We start from the raw sequence: 12,500 nt of genomic DNA, 5'->3' as shown, positions 1-12,500 counted from the left end.
ATAAATGTGAATGTCAGTGTGTCACACACTTTCAACTTTAAAAAAAATCCTTTCTACTAGAGGCACAAGGCCTCAAATTGTGGTGGAAGCGATTAAGTCGATTACATCGACCCCAGTACGTAGATGGTAATAATTTTATCGACCCCGAAAGGATGAAAGGTAAAGTCGACCTCAGCGGAATTCGAACTCAAAACCTAACGGCAGACGAAATAACGATAAGCATTTCTCCCGGGGTGCTAACGATTCTGCCAACTCGCCACCTTAATATAATATAATAAAATATAATAAATGTGAATGTCAGTGTTTCAGTGTGTCACACTTTTTCAATTTTACTCCTAGAGGCTGTTGCCCAACATATCTTACCATTTTGGAATCAAACTGATTGGGACCCACAATCCTGAAATTTTGGAATCCCAAGTTTTCATTACTATATTTGTTTTCGACGATGTTTTTTTCGTGACTTTTTGCAACAAATTTTTTCGTACGATAACAATTTTTATAATCTAATGGCTAACTCCTTGAGTGAATTAAAAACATTCAGGGCTGAATCCGGACCTGCAAACCTGAAATTCTGGATTCCTATGTTTTCATTACTGCGATTGTTTTCGACGAATTTTTTTTTACATGATTTTTTTGCGACGGATATGATCATGATTGGGATATGACTCTGGAGGAAGCAATTGCAACAAATTCTCCAAAACAAGTCAGAGATATGTATACAGCGGGCTTCTTTCAGTTTCCTTCTACCAAATCCACTCACAAAGATGTGGTCGTCCCGATGCTATAGTAGAAAACACTTGCCCAAGGTGCCACGGAGTAGGACTAAACCCGGAACCTGGTGGTTGGTAAGCAAGCTACTTATGCATACATACATACATACATACACACACACACACACACACACACGCACGCACACACACACACACACATACACACACACACACACACACACATATATATATATATGTGACCATGTTAAAGGGTTTATTTCGAAGAAATCGACCCCAGAACTTATTCTTTCTAAACTTAGTACTTATTCTATCGGTGTCTTTGACGAACCGCTAGTTACGGAGACATAGACACACCAACATTGGTTGTCAAATAAATATGCATACATACATGCATATATATATATATATATACATACATACATACACACACACACACACACGCACGCACACACACACACACATACACACACACACACACACACACACATATATATATATGTGACCATGTTAAAGGTTTATTTCGAAGAAATCGACCCCAGAACTTATTCTTTCTAAACTTAGTACTTATTCTATCGGTGTCTTTGACGAACCGCTAGTTACGGAGACATAGACACACCAACATTGGTTGTCAAATAAATATGCATACATACATGCATATATATATATATATATATACATACATACATACACACACACACACACACACACACACACACACACACACATATATATATATATATATATATATATATATATATACGACGAGCTTCTTTCACTTTCCGTCTACCAAATCCACTCACAAAGATTTGGTCGACCCAAGGCTATAGTAGAAGGCACATGTCCAGGGTACCACGCAGTGGGGCTGAACTCGGAACGATGTTTATTGGGAAGCAAGGTTCTTATCACACACCCACGCCTGCGTCTATACACACACACACATATATATACACATATACATATATATATATATATATATATATATATACACATTAATAGTTATCGCCATACTAATATGGCAGTCTTATAAATATAAGACTAAAGCTGTCGCTGATTAGCTCCATGATGCCATCGCCTTAAGCTAGCTATTTGACACACAAACTGCGTCCATTTTAAACCTTCGAACAATTTTAATATTTCTATTATTGAAAATAAGTGGATGTATTCCACTGAAACTAGGTAAATAAAAGCCTTCGAACTGGGACGATCAGTAGCGACACCTGCAAGTCTGACTACGCTGCATTGATAAGGGGCAACAACCCTGAAACGTCGTCTGTAGCTGTCTGACTGGCAGGATGAAGCGGCTGACCTCCCTTGTTCGAAGGTTTAAAATGGACGCAGTTTGTGTGTCAAATAGCTAGCTTAAGGCGATGGCCTCATGGAGCTAATCAGCGACAGCTTTAGTCTTATATTTATAAGACTGCCATATTGGCATCTTTGGCAAGTGTCTTCTGCTATAGCCCCGGGCTGACCAATGCCTTGTGAGTGGATTTGGTAGAAGGAAACTGAAAGAAGCCTGTCGTATATATGTATATATATATATAAGTGTGTGTGTATATGTTTGTGTGTCTGTGTTTGTACCCCTAGCATTGCTTGACAACCGATGCTGGTGTGTTTACGTCCCCGTCACTTATCGGTTCGGCAAAAGAGACCGATAGAATAAGTACTGGGCTTACAAGGAATAAGTCCCGGGGTCGATTTGCTCGACTAAAGGTGGTGCTCCAGCATGGCCGCAGTCAAATGACTGAAACAAGTAAAAGAGTAAGAGTATACATACATTCATACATATTGGTTGTTGTCTCATGTAGTCTGTAATTCTTTCTAACTCCAACTCTCTCTGCGTACTTGTTTCAATCTATTTTTTAAATTCTTCTCAATATTATTAGTTAATGTATTCCGTGATTCTCAGTCTGTTGTTAGTTCATATATTATATCATTCTCTCACTGTTGCTACCTGATTTCAACTATGACTCTATCACTCTTTTCTTACATTATGTAATCTGTTATTCTCACCTTCTGCTTGTTTTTACTTATGTCATCTGTGATTCTCTCCCTTTTGTTGCCTCATATCATCTACGGCACACTTTTTCTCTCTATCTATCTCTACCGTAATCCTTACGTAATCTGTCATTCTGTCTCTCTGCTTTTACGAATAAAATTTGTGATTCTTCCTCCTTTCTTGCACCATACAATCTTTGAATCACTTCCTGTTGTCACTTTATGCAATCTGTTATTCTCTCTCACTCTGTCTCTGTCTCTTCTCTGTTTGTTGCTTCATGTTTCCGTCTGTCTTTTGCTTTCAGGTTTGTCTGCTGCCAAGCTACTGCATGACCATGGTCTTAATGTCAAGCTCCTTGAGGCCAGGGATCGCGTTGGAGGACGTACATTCACGATATACGTAAGTTCTCATCTTCTCAACCCATTTTTCTACTTCGAGTTTCATTCTTAATTGGAAACGATATCTTCATATTGTGACTGACACATTTTCACACACACACACACACACATCTTCACACACCACACACACACACCTTCACACAAACGCACGCACACACACCTTCACACAAACGCACGCACGCACACACACACCTAGTGGCAATACAGTGGCTGAACCAGTTTAGCCTCAGACTAAAACACACTTAAGTTTGTTTTGAGATCAAATTCCACATTGGAAAGCGTTTTTACCTTTCATTTTACCTAAGTTTGTTATGAGTACCCCACCTATGCACAAGTTTACGGTTATTTTAATATTATTATATTATAAACAATGAAAAACAATAACAAAACTGACCCCCGCCCCCGTTCTGTTTTTGGGCCGAATTCCTCTTAAATAAGAAACGTTTGGGTGGAATACGACTAGTAGTAGTAGCAGTAGTAGTAGCAGCAGCAACAGCAACAGCAGCAGCAGCAGTAGTAGTAGTAGTGGTAGTAGAAGTAGTAGTAAGTAGTAGTAGTAGTAATAATAATAATAATAATAATAATAATAATAATATAATAATAATAATAATAATAATAATAATATAATAATATAATAATAATAATAATAATAAATAATAATAATAATAATAATAATAAAAATAAATGCCTGATGCAGTACCAGGCAGTGGCTCTCATGGCTCCTGATCTTAACTGATTGGAAGTGTTATTATGTACATTGTTTTGTCTTGGTATAAAAGATGGGCTACAGCAAATATTCTGCTCAATACCACAGATTTGCTTGTAAGTTGTTTGACCGTAACCAGTTGAGCATGTCCCTTAGTGGCTGACGATATGTGCATCTCTGATCACGAGCAGACGTAGTGGGGGAGCATCATAGCCATGTGTTGAGAGGGATTCTTTGGGGTTTGAATAATTCATCTCTGGAAACATGGGTAGTTCTTTCAACATCCTTAAACAATCCTTATTCAGGGACCTTTTGAGCGGGATGGCCTACTCAACCTGAAGAAAATTCTAACTGGGCCCCACCTGCAAGGTCATGCGCTGTTTATCCTGATATGAGATCACCATGTGGCACACATATGGTTGTGATGCATGTGCCTGATGTGCCCTTATCAGACGGGTAGTCATGATGAGTATATTGGGCTTCGTATATTTTACCCTAGTGTCACTTTGATGGCATGAACTGCTCTCTCACTCAATAATATTAATAATAATAATAATAATAATAATAATAATAATAATGGTTTCAAATTTTGGCACAAGCCAGCAAAATTGAGGGCAGAGCCCAAGTTAATTATATCGACACCAGTGTTCAACTGGTACTTATTTTATCGATCCCGAAAAGATGAAAGACAAAGCTGACCTCGGCAGAAGTAGATCTCTGATCGTAAAGGTTCGCAGCTAAATTCTCAAAGATATTTTGTTTGATGCTCTAACAATGCTATCAAAGTTCAGATTTCGTTACTATTATAATTTAGTTTTCATTAAATCTCTTCGGTAAATAGAATTTTATCGGACATAAACAAACTATGTGATCAATAAATCAATAAAAATTAAAATGTAGAGACACCTAAAATTTATGGTTATACTCCATAGAAAAGTTTAGTTTGAAAAACAAACACTTCCGGTATATCAATAATTTTAGGTAATATAACTAACAACGGAAAATGTGATGGATATTGAAATCAGTATAACTAAATACTTGATTGTGTAGGCACATGGCCTCGTGGTTAGAGTAGGCACATGGCCTCGTGGGTTCGAATCTCAGCCCGGGCGATGTAAGTGTTTATGAGCGAAAAACCTAAGTTCCACGCGGCTCCGACAGAAGGTAATGGCGAACTTCTGCTGACTCTTTCGCCACAACTTTCTCTCACTCTTTCCTCCTGCATCTTGCAGCTCACCTGCGACGGACCGGCGTCCCGTCCAGGTGGAGAACCTATACGCCAAGGAAACCGGGAAACCGGCCCTTATGAGCCAGGCGTGGCTCGAGAAGGAACAAACAACAAATACTTGATTAATGTTATAAGCCTAGCAGTAGTGTTTTTAAATACAATTTCACTATGTGTAAACGATCGAACCCTTTTTAATGTCCACGATGTGGTGTATAATCATAGTAGGTGTTTACAACTGTCTCAGGTGTCTAATAAATTGGATTAAACGCTGTGACAGCTAAAAATGTATAGATTTAGAAAAATTGTAAAATAAATTCTGAATCAAATGGTAAATAAATGGAGTCAATTTGTTTTATTTATAACCGTCTAAATTAAACTCTGATTGATGTATTAAATTCTCCTTTCCCTGTATGGGATAAGTAATTAATTCAAAGACGTGTGTGAAAGTCATTAGAAGGATGTAATAATCGGACTAAGTCTCCGAGTGAAATGGAATATGTGGAGTTCTAACTTTATGGTTACATGTCGCGCACTTTAATCCTTTGTCTGTCTAAAGCAGTTTCACAAGTTAGTTACAAACGTCCATGCTTGTTTTCAGACTTTTAGTCAGGCCTGTTCTAAGTAATATAACGCTTTCCTTCCATAAGTCCCAAGTTACTCTGGGACTCGGTAAAGCTTGGTAATGTGTATCATATATGATGCACTGACGTCAGGGAACTACGTCATGTGTAGCACGTGTGACAGACACTTTATAACCATGAATAAATAGGTATTCATAAACGCACATATATGTGCGTATGTATGTATATATGTACACGCATAGACATTTGACTCGCTGTCTCAATCAAAGGTATTTGACTCGTCAACGTAAAACACGCACCAGATACTGAGCAAGATTAAAAAGACCGTTAGCTTCGAACGATCCATAGTTCCTGTGAATAATATCTATCTATATCTATATAAACGGCAGTTTGTCTGTGTGTGTGTCTGTGTGTTTGTTAGGTTGTACCCTCACCCTGACCACGGCTTTCAACCGATTCTGATGAAACTTGACACACACATAGCCCAATGTCATAATTCAAAACTAACGCAGTGAAAATTTTGAAAAGTTCCCCCAGTTCTGAAAAGAATCGATAAATTCGACATGGGGTCGAGAATCAGAAACACGAACCACAAACTGTCTAGGGGACGCAACTCCACCTTTTTTAAATCTCAAAAAAAAATTTACCATAATTTTTTTCCATTTTTTTGGCTATAACTCTCTAAAAATGCTTTATAGTTATTTCCCTTACAAACCTGAGCAACGCCGGGCGATACTGCTAGTTTTATCATAAAAAGGCTATGTAGAATCATCGTTATGCTTGTGGGGAGACTATTTCGATGGCATTATTTTGGCTACCAAGATTGGAGGTGCAATCTATTTTCAAGAATCTACCAACAATAAGATTTTCCAATTTATGGAAGCTACAAAAACATTTAACAATAGAAATATTTAACCGTTCTTCATTTGAATTTATCGTTTCCTTTTCTTCTCTATAGTATTTTGTTTCTTCTTTTATATAAGGGGTATTATAAACCTTCCTCAGTGTGTGATGACTTACCAGACTTACGATAAGCACTAAAACTGATTAATATTTAGTCTACCATGGGAGTCACCGCATAAGTAAAACAAAATTACATTTTGAATTAGAAGTAGCTCTAATAATGTAAATATTATCGGTGACAATTCTGCAGCTAATAAACATAGAAACAAAACACATAGATTGAATATGTGATATCGGTAATGTAAACAAAAACAAAGCCTGGACTTAGTCGAACATGAACGCAATTCATGCGTGCACAAGATATTGTATTACGGAAAATATAATTAAAATAACATGGCAGTCATTCTCGAAACATATGACTCGATTATTAGCCTCGGTACTCGAAGAATATCAAGAGGAATTTAAACATAACGTAACAGCTGTCAAACTATTGTCAGTCGTATCGATACATATCAATAATCAAAGATAGCTTGAACTAAGTGGAAGCAAATAAATTATCTGTACACGAACCGAAATGTAAGTTAAATAAGACCCCTTTTATATTATTGATTTATGTAATCTGTGCTTGTGTAACATAATCATAAAAGCTTACTGTTATTGATAATTACGCTCATTAGGTTAATCGGTCAATTAATTTCTGCAGTTATTTTCAATTTCCGTAGATGTGCATTTTAACGAAATTGACTGCATTTATATTTGGAATAATGATAATAATAATGGTTTCAAATTTTGACACAAGGCCAACAGTTATATCGACCCAAGTGCTCAACTAGTACTTATTGTATCGACCCCGAAAGGATGAAAAGCAAAGTTGACCTCGGCGGAATTCAAACCTAGAACGTTAAGACAGACGAAATAAGCTTAAAAATTATACCTGGATTCTAAAATAAAGTAATTACGGTACCCCTATACTGACATACAGCTCTGTTGTATAGTGAAACAACTGTATGCCCTTCACGGTAAAAAGTGGTAGGATAGAGTCATTATAAATAGATTAATAGCTGGTCGTCAAGAGAGGGTCGAGACTCGGAGAGTTGGGAGTTGACAGTTCTAGTCGGTCTGTTGTGGAGCTATCAGCGATAGTAAGGCAGAAGAAGTTAGTCTATAACTATTACGGTACGAAGAGATACAACAGTATCTAATGACTAGTAACTATTGTGGCTACTAGCGTAAAACAGCAACTACAGTACAACAGCATTCACACATCACACCAGTGGGAGGAAATCACTTTACAACAGTGTCGACGAGGAAAAACAAATTTACGCGGAGTGAAAAAAACATTCACACGGAGAGCTTAAACTAATTCACGTGGAAATTTAAATAACTCGACAAAAAAAAAAGCAACAAAAATCTTGTGTTGCAAACTTACGAAAATCGTAAAATATGGAAGATTTGTTAGCTGGAGTAGTTGAGTTGCAAAAAGAGCAACAACAACAACTCAAGGAACAACGAAGACAACAACAAGGATTGCAGCAGCCAATGTTACAAGTAATGAAATTGGCAACCAAACCGGAGAATGCGTTTTCACCTGACCATGTAGTAAATTCCATAAGTGAACTCAAATACGACCTCGAAGAAGGAGTAACCTTCGCGGCTTACTTTCGAAAATTTCATAAAATTTTTGAAATGTCAGGATTGGACGGACGAAATGAAAACGCATCTAGTTTTAAGAAAACTAGCGACAACAGAGCATGAGAAATAGTAACTTCATATTGCCCCACCTCCCACAAAAAAGGAAAGCGTCTGACATAAATCTCATCGATACAGTTGACATTTTGTGCAAAATGTTTAGTGAAAAGGGCTCACTGTTTGATACCAGATGGAAATGTTTAAGCATAGAAAAGTGTCAACTAAGAATGTGAGAGATTTAGGATGGATATGCTTACTCCAGATACTTTCAAGTGTTTGATTTTTGCTCAAGAATTGGCAGATAAAAAGGATGCAGAAATCCGAACGAAAAAATCTAGCAAAACTGGAAATGAACCTGGATTTCACATTGCAGAAACTGTCGGAAGAGTGTGACAGGATATTAAAATTAAGGCATGACACGGAAGAAATTCAATGGAAACAGTGTTTTCACATAAGACCAGTGCAAAAGAGTTGGAAAACAGTGTTGCAGGAAAAACAGAAAAATATCGGTTTGTAGACCCATGTATGGCATGTGGTGGGATGCACCTGAAAAAGATTGTCCGTATAAAAAAGCAAAGCGTTTTCGCTGCGGATTTACTGGGCATATAAAATCGCATAGCAAAACTAGAATGATAGGAAAATGAAACAAAGAAAAAAAGTTTGTCAGTAGGAAGAGTTGTGACTACAACAGAAGATTCGTGAATGTGAGAATTGAAACCACTAGTGTCAGAATGTAATTAGACACGGAAAATGACACCACAATCATAAATGAGAAAACATGGGAACAAATGGGTAAATCGCAATTACGTAATTCAAACAAAATAGCGTATGATGTTACGGGAAGAAAATTATATTTCACGGGTGAACGCGTTTGTAATATAATGTTCAAAGGTCGAACCAAAAAACTGAATGTTTACGTGTTGAAAAAATCCATGAATTTATTTGGCACCGAATGTATGGAGAAATTTAATTTATGGAATACACCCATTAGCGTTTTGCGCAATAACGTAAACGGAGCAGTCAAACGAACGAACGAGGTCGATGAACTGGGACAAAAGAATGGAAGGAACTTTCCCAAAAGATTTTCCGGAAGGTTTAGGCTGTTGCACAAAAACAGAAGCAAGGATTGCTATCAAAGAAAATTCTACACCTATTTTCAGGTCCAAACGGAACGTGCCATTTGCGGCGGTAGACCAGGTCAATAAAGAACTAGAAAGTTTGGAAAGCCTGAATATAATTGAAAATATTGATTATGCAGCCTGGGTAGCACCGGCGGTCTACGTAAAATAAATAAAAAAAAAAAGCTAAGAGTGTGCGCAGACTTCTCAACCGGATTAATTGACTGTTTACTCACACACAATAATCCACTTCCAAGCCCAGAAGTATTTACTAAACTAAATGGAGGGAAAATTTTCTCGAAATTAGACCTCTCAGAGGCGTACCTTGAAATTCAGTTAGGATAAGATTGCACACATCCAGAACAATCAACACGCACCGTGGATTGTACAAGTTCAAATGATTACTATTTGGAGTATAAGAGGCACCCGCTATATTCCAACAAATAATGAATGCGATGGTAAGTAAGTGCGACTTCCCCATCGCATACCTCGATGACGTTTTGATAAAGAGCGAGTCTTGGGTGCAACACGTCGAATACATAAAGAAAGTATTGGAGAGAATAAGTGAATATGGGCTAAAACTGACAGAAGCAAAATGCGAATTTTTGATAGAAAAAAATAAAATACCTAGGTCAAGTAATCGACGAAAGTGGACGCAGACCAGACCCATCAAGGGCGACGGCAATACGAAATATGCCGACCCCGACGAACATGACAATGTTACAAGCATTCCTAGGCTTGGCAAATTGTTACCAAGTGAATATCCTAAATATGCATAAGGTAAAGGTACCACTTAATCACTAAAACAAATACCAAATGGGTTTGAAGAGAGAAAGCATTTAACGAGTTAAAAGATGTGTTAACTTCAAAATTGTATCTTACTCATTCTGACCCAAAGTTAGAGATAATTCTAGCTACAGATTCTAGCGAGTATGTGATAGGAACCGATCTCCTACACAAGGAATACGATAGCAGGAGAAGGCCATAGCTCACACATCAAGGACATTATAGCAGGCGGTAAAGAGCTATAGCCATATTGAAAAAGAGGAGTTGGCTAGTATATTTGGCGAGAAAAAGTTCCACAGGCAAACGTTTTTGGTTGCAAACGGACCATAGATCTCTAATAACGATATACGGATCCAAGAAAGGAATCTCGACACATACGGCAAACAGGCTGAAGCGGTGGGATACCATTCTGTTAAACTGCGATTATAAAATGGAATATCTGCTTTCAAAAACGTTGGGGCATGCCGATGGTCTGTCTAGGTTAATTCTGAGAAATAAGGAACCGCTGGAAGACACCATAATAGCAGCGTTAAGAGCGGACGCGGAAACAAAACTAGATGTGGAACATCGTGCGTGAATTACCAGTAACTTTGGAAGTAATAAAAAAGAAATGTGAGAAATGAGATTCGGATGAAACTTTCAGGGATGTTTGGCCTCGTGACTGGCACGAACTGATTAGATTTTGGGATCGATCCGGTATCGGACCAGGATTCAGGATTATTTTTCCTGTTTATTTTTTTAATTTAATTTTTGAGAGCGGTCGGGTTCAGTTTTAGTATTCCCGTTTGTCAGAGCAGTGGTGTTTATTTCAGATATTCTCATTATAAAAATCATCTCTGGCTGGCTAATCCTTGAGAGGGCGTTGGTGTTGCTTTTGCGGAGGACCCTGTTATATTACTCTTTTACTCTTTTACTTGTTTCAGTCATTTGACTGCGGCCATGCTGGAGCACCGCCTTTAATCGAGCAACTCGACCCCGGGACTTATTCTTTTGTAAGCCCAGTACTTATTCTATCAATCTCTTTTGCCGAACCGCTAAGTAACGGGAACATAAACACACCAGCATCGGTTGTCAAGCAATGCTAGGAGGACAAACACAGACACACAAACACACACACGCATATATATATATATACATATATATGACGGGCTTCTTTCAGTTTCCGTCTACCAAATCCACTCACAAGGCTTTGGTCGGCCCGAGGCTATAACAGAAGACACTTGCCCAAGGTGCTACGCAGTGGGACTGAACTCGGAACCATGTGGTTGGTAAGCAAGCTTCTTACCACACAGTCACTCCTGCGCCTTATATATTATTACTATTATATTTTATTACATTTGTTTATATTTTGGTGTCTTATCACACCTATCAGTTCTTATCTTATACCCGTATTAACTGAAACTATAAAGCTGAATAAATGCTTGTTCTATACCCGTTACTAGGTGATTGATATGGACCAGATTTCCTTTCTCATAGATCTGAAAGGTTACCTTACATACTCTGAAATTGTATGAATCCTTTTATAAATATTATATTTTTTTCATATTACTCTAGTATACTAATACGTGTGCTTTTATAGTTATCATTTAAATAAAATTTTTATATTCTTTTATTATATGTTATTTTGGGTATTATATCATTCTACAATTATTTCGTTATCATTACTATTATTTTTCCTATTTACCCTGTTGGTGGTGTAGGTATGTTCTTAGTAGAGCAATCCATGTGGTATAAATCCATAATAGTGTGTAATTTGATAAGATCTTTAGGATCAATACTGAATAATCTATATATCAGTATAATCCTCGAGAAAGTCGAAGACTTAGTGAAATGGATGAGATGGAAAGCGCTATTTAACCCCCATTTTGCTTCTTCCTGATTTCCTTTACGTTTTCCGGTTTTTCAACCTTCGACCTTTTATATATACTTTTTTCTCGTCTTTTCTCGCTTTTTCTCTCATTCTATCGTCCCATTTTTCGTTCGTTTATCATATGAGCAGTGTCTGATGATTGTGGTAGGATACCAGACTCACTAAAAACGCTGTTTGCCATGCTCTTAACAGATGAACCTAATGGTAGCACATAAAAACATATATTGTGTTTATTAAATAATATACGTAATAGGCGCAGGAGTGGCTGTGTGGCAAGTAATTTGCTAACCAACCACATGGTTCCGGGTTCAGTCCCACTGCGTGGCATCTTGGGCAAGTGTCTTCTGCTATAGTCCCGGGCCGACCAATACCTTGTGAGTGGATTTGGTAGACGGAAACTGAAAGAAGCCTGTCGTATATATGTATATATATATGTGTCTGTGTGTGTGTGTTTGTCCCCCTAGCATTGCTTGACAACCGATGCTGGTGTGTTT

The 12,500-nt window shown here is 37.6% G+C and overlaps 1 protein-coding gene across 1 annotated transcript in view; it reads left to right on the top strand.

Annotated features, from left to right (window-relative positions):
* Positions 1-3,011: 3,011 nt before the first annotated feature.
* Positions 3,012-12,500, top strand: part of LOC115214837 (amine oxidase [flavin-containing]) — a 77,242-nt gene continuing 67,753 nt past the window's right edge. The window contains exon 1 of the mRNA XM_029783871.2: positions 3,012-3,126. The gene's annotated coding sequence lies outside the window, so the exon portion shown is untranslated. The remainder of the gene's footprint in view (positions 3,127-12,500) is intronic.

This window comes from Octopus sinensis, linkage group LG8 (genome assembly GCF_006345805.1).
Source record: "Octopus sinensis linkage group LG8, ASM634580v1, whole genome shotgun sequence".
Taxonomy (NCBI): domain Eukaryota; kingdom Metazoa; phylum Mollusca; class Cephalopoda; order Octopoda; family Octopodidae; genus Octopus; species Octopus sinensis.
Note: the sequence above shows the minus strand (reverse complement) of the source record. Positions and strands in the feature narration are given on the sequence as shown.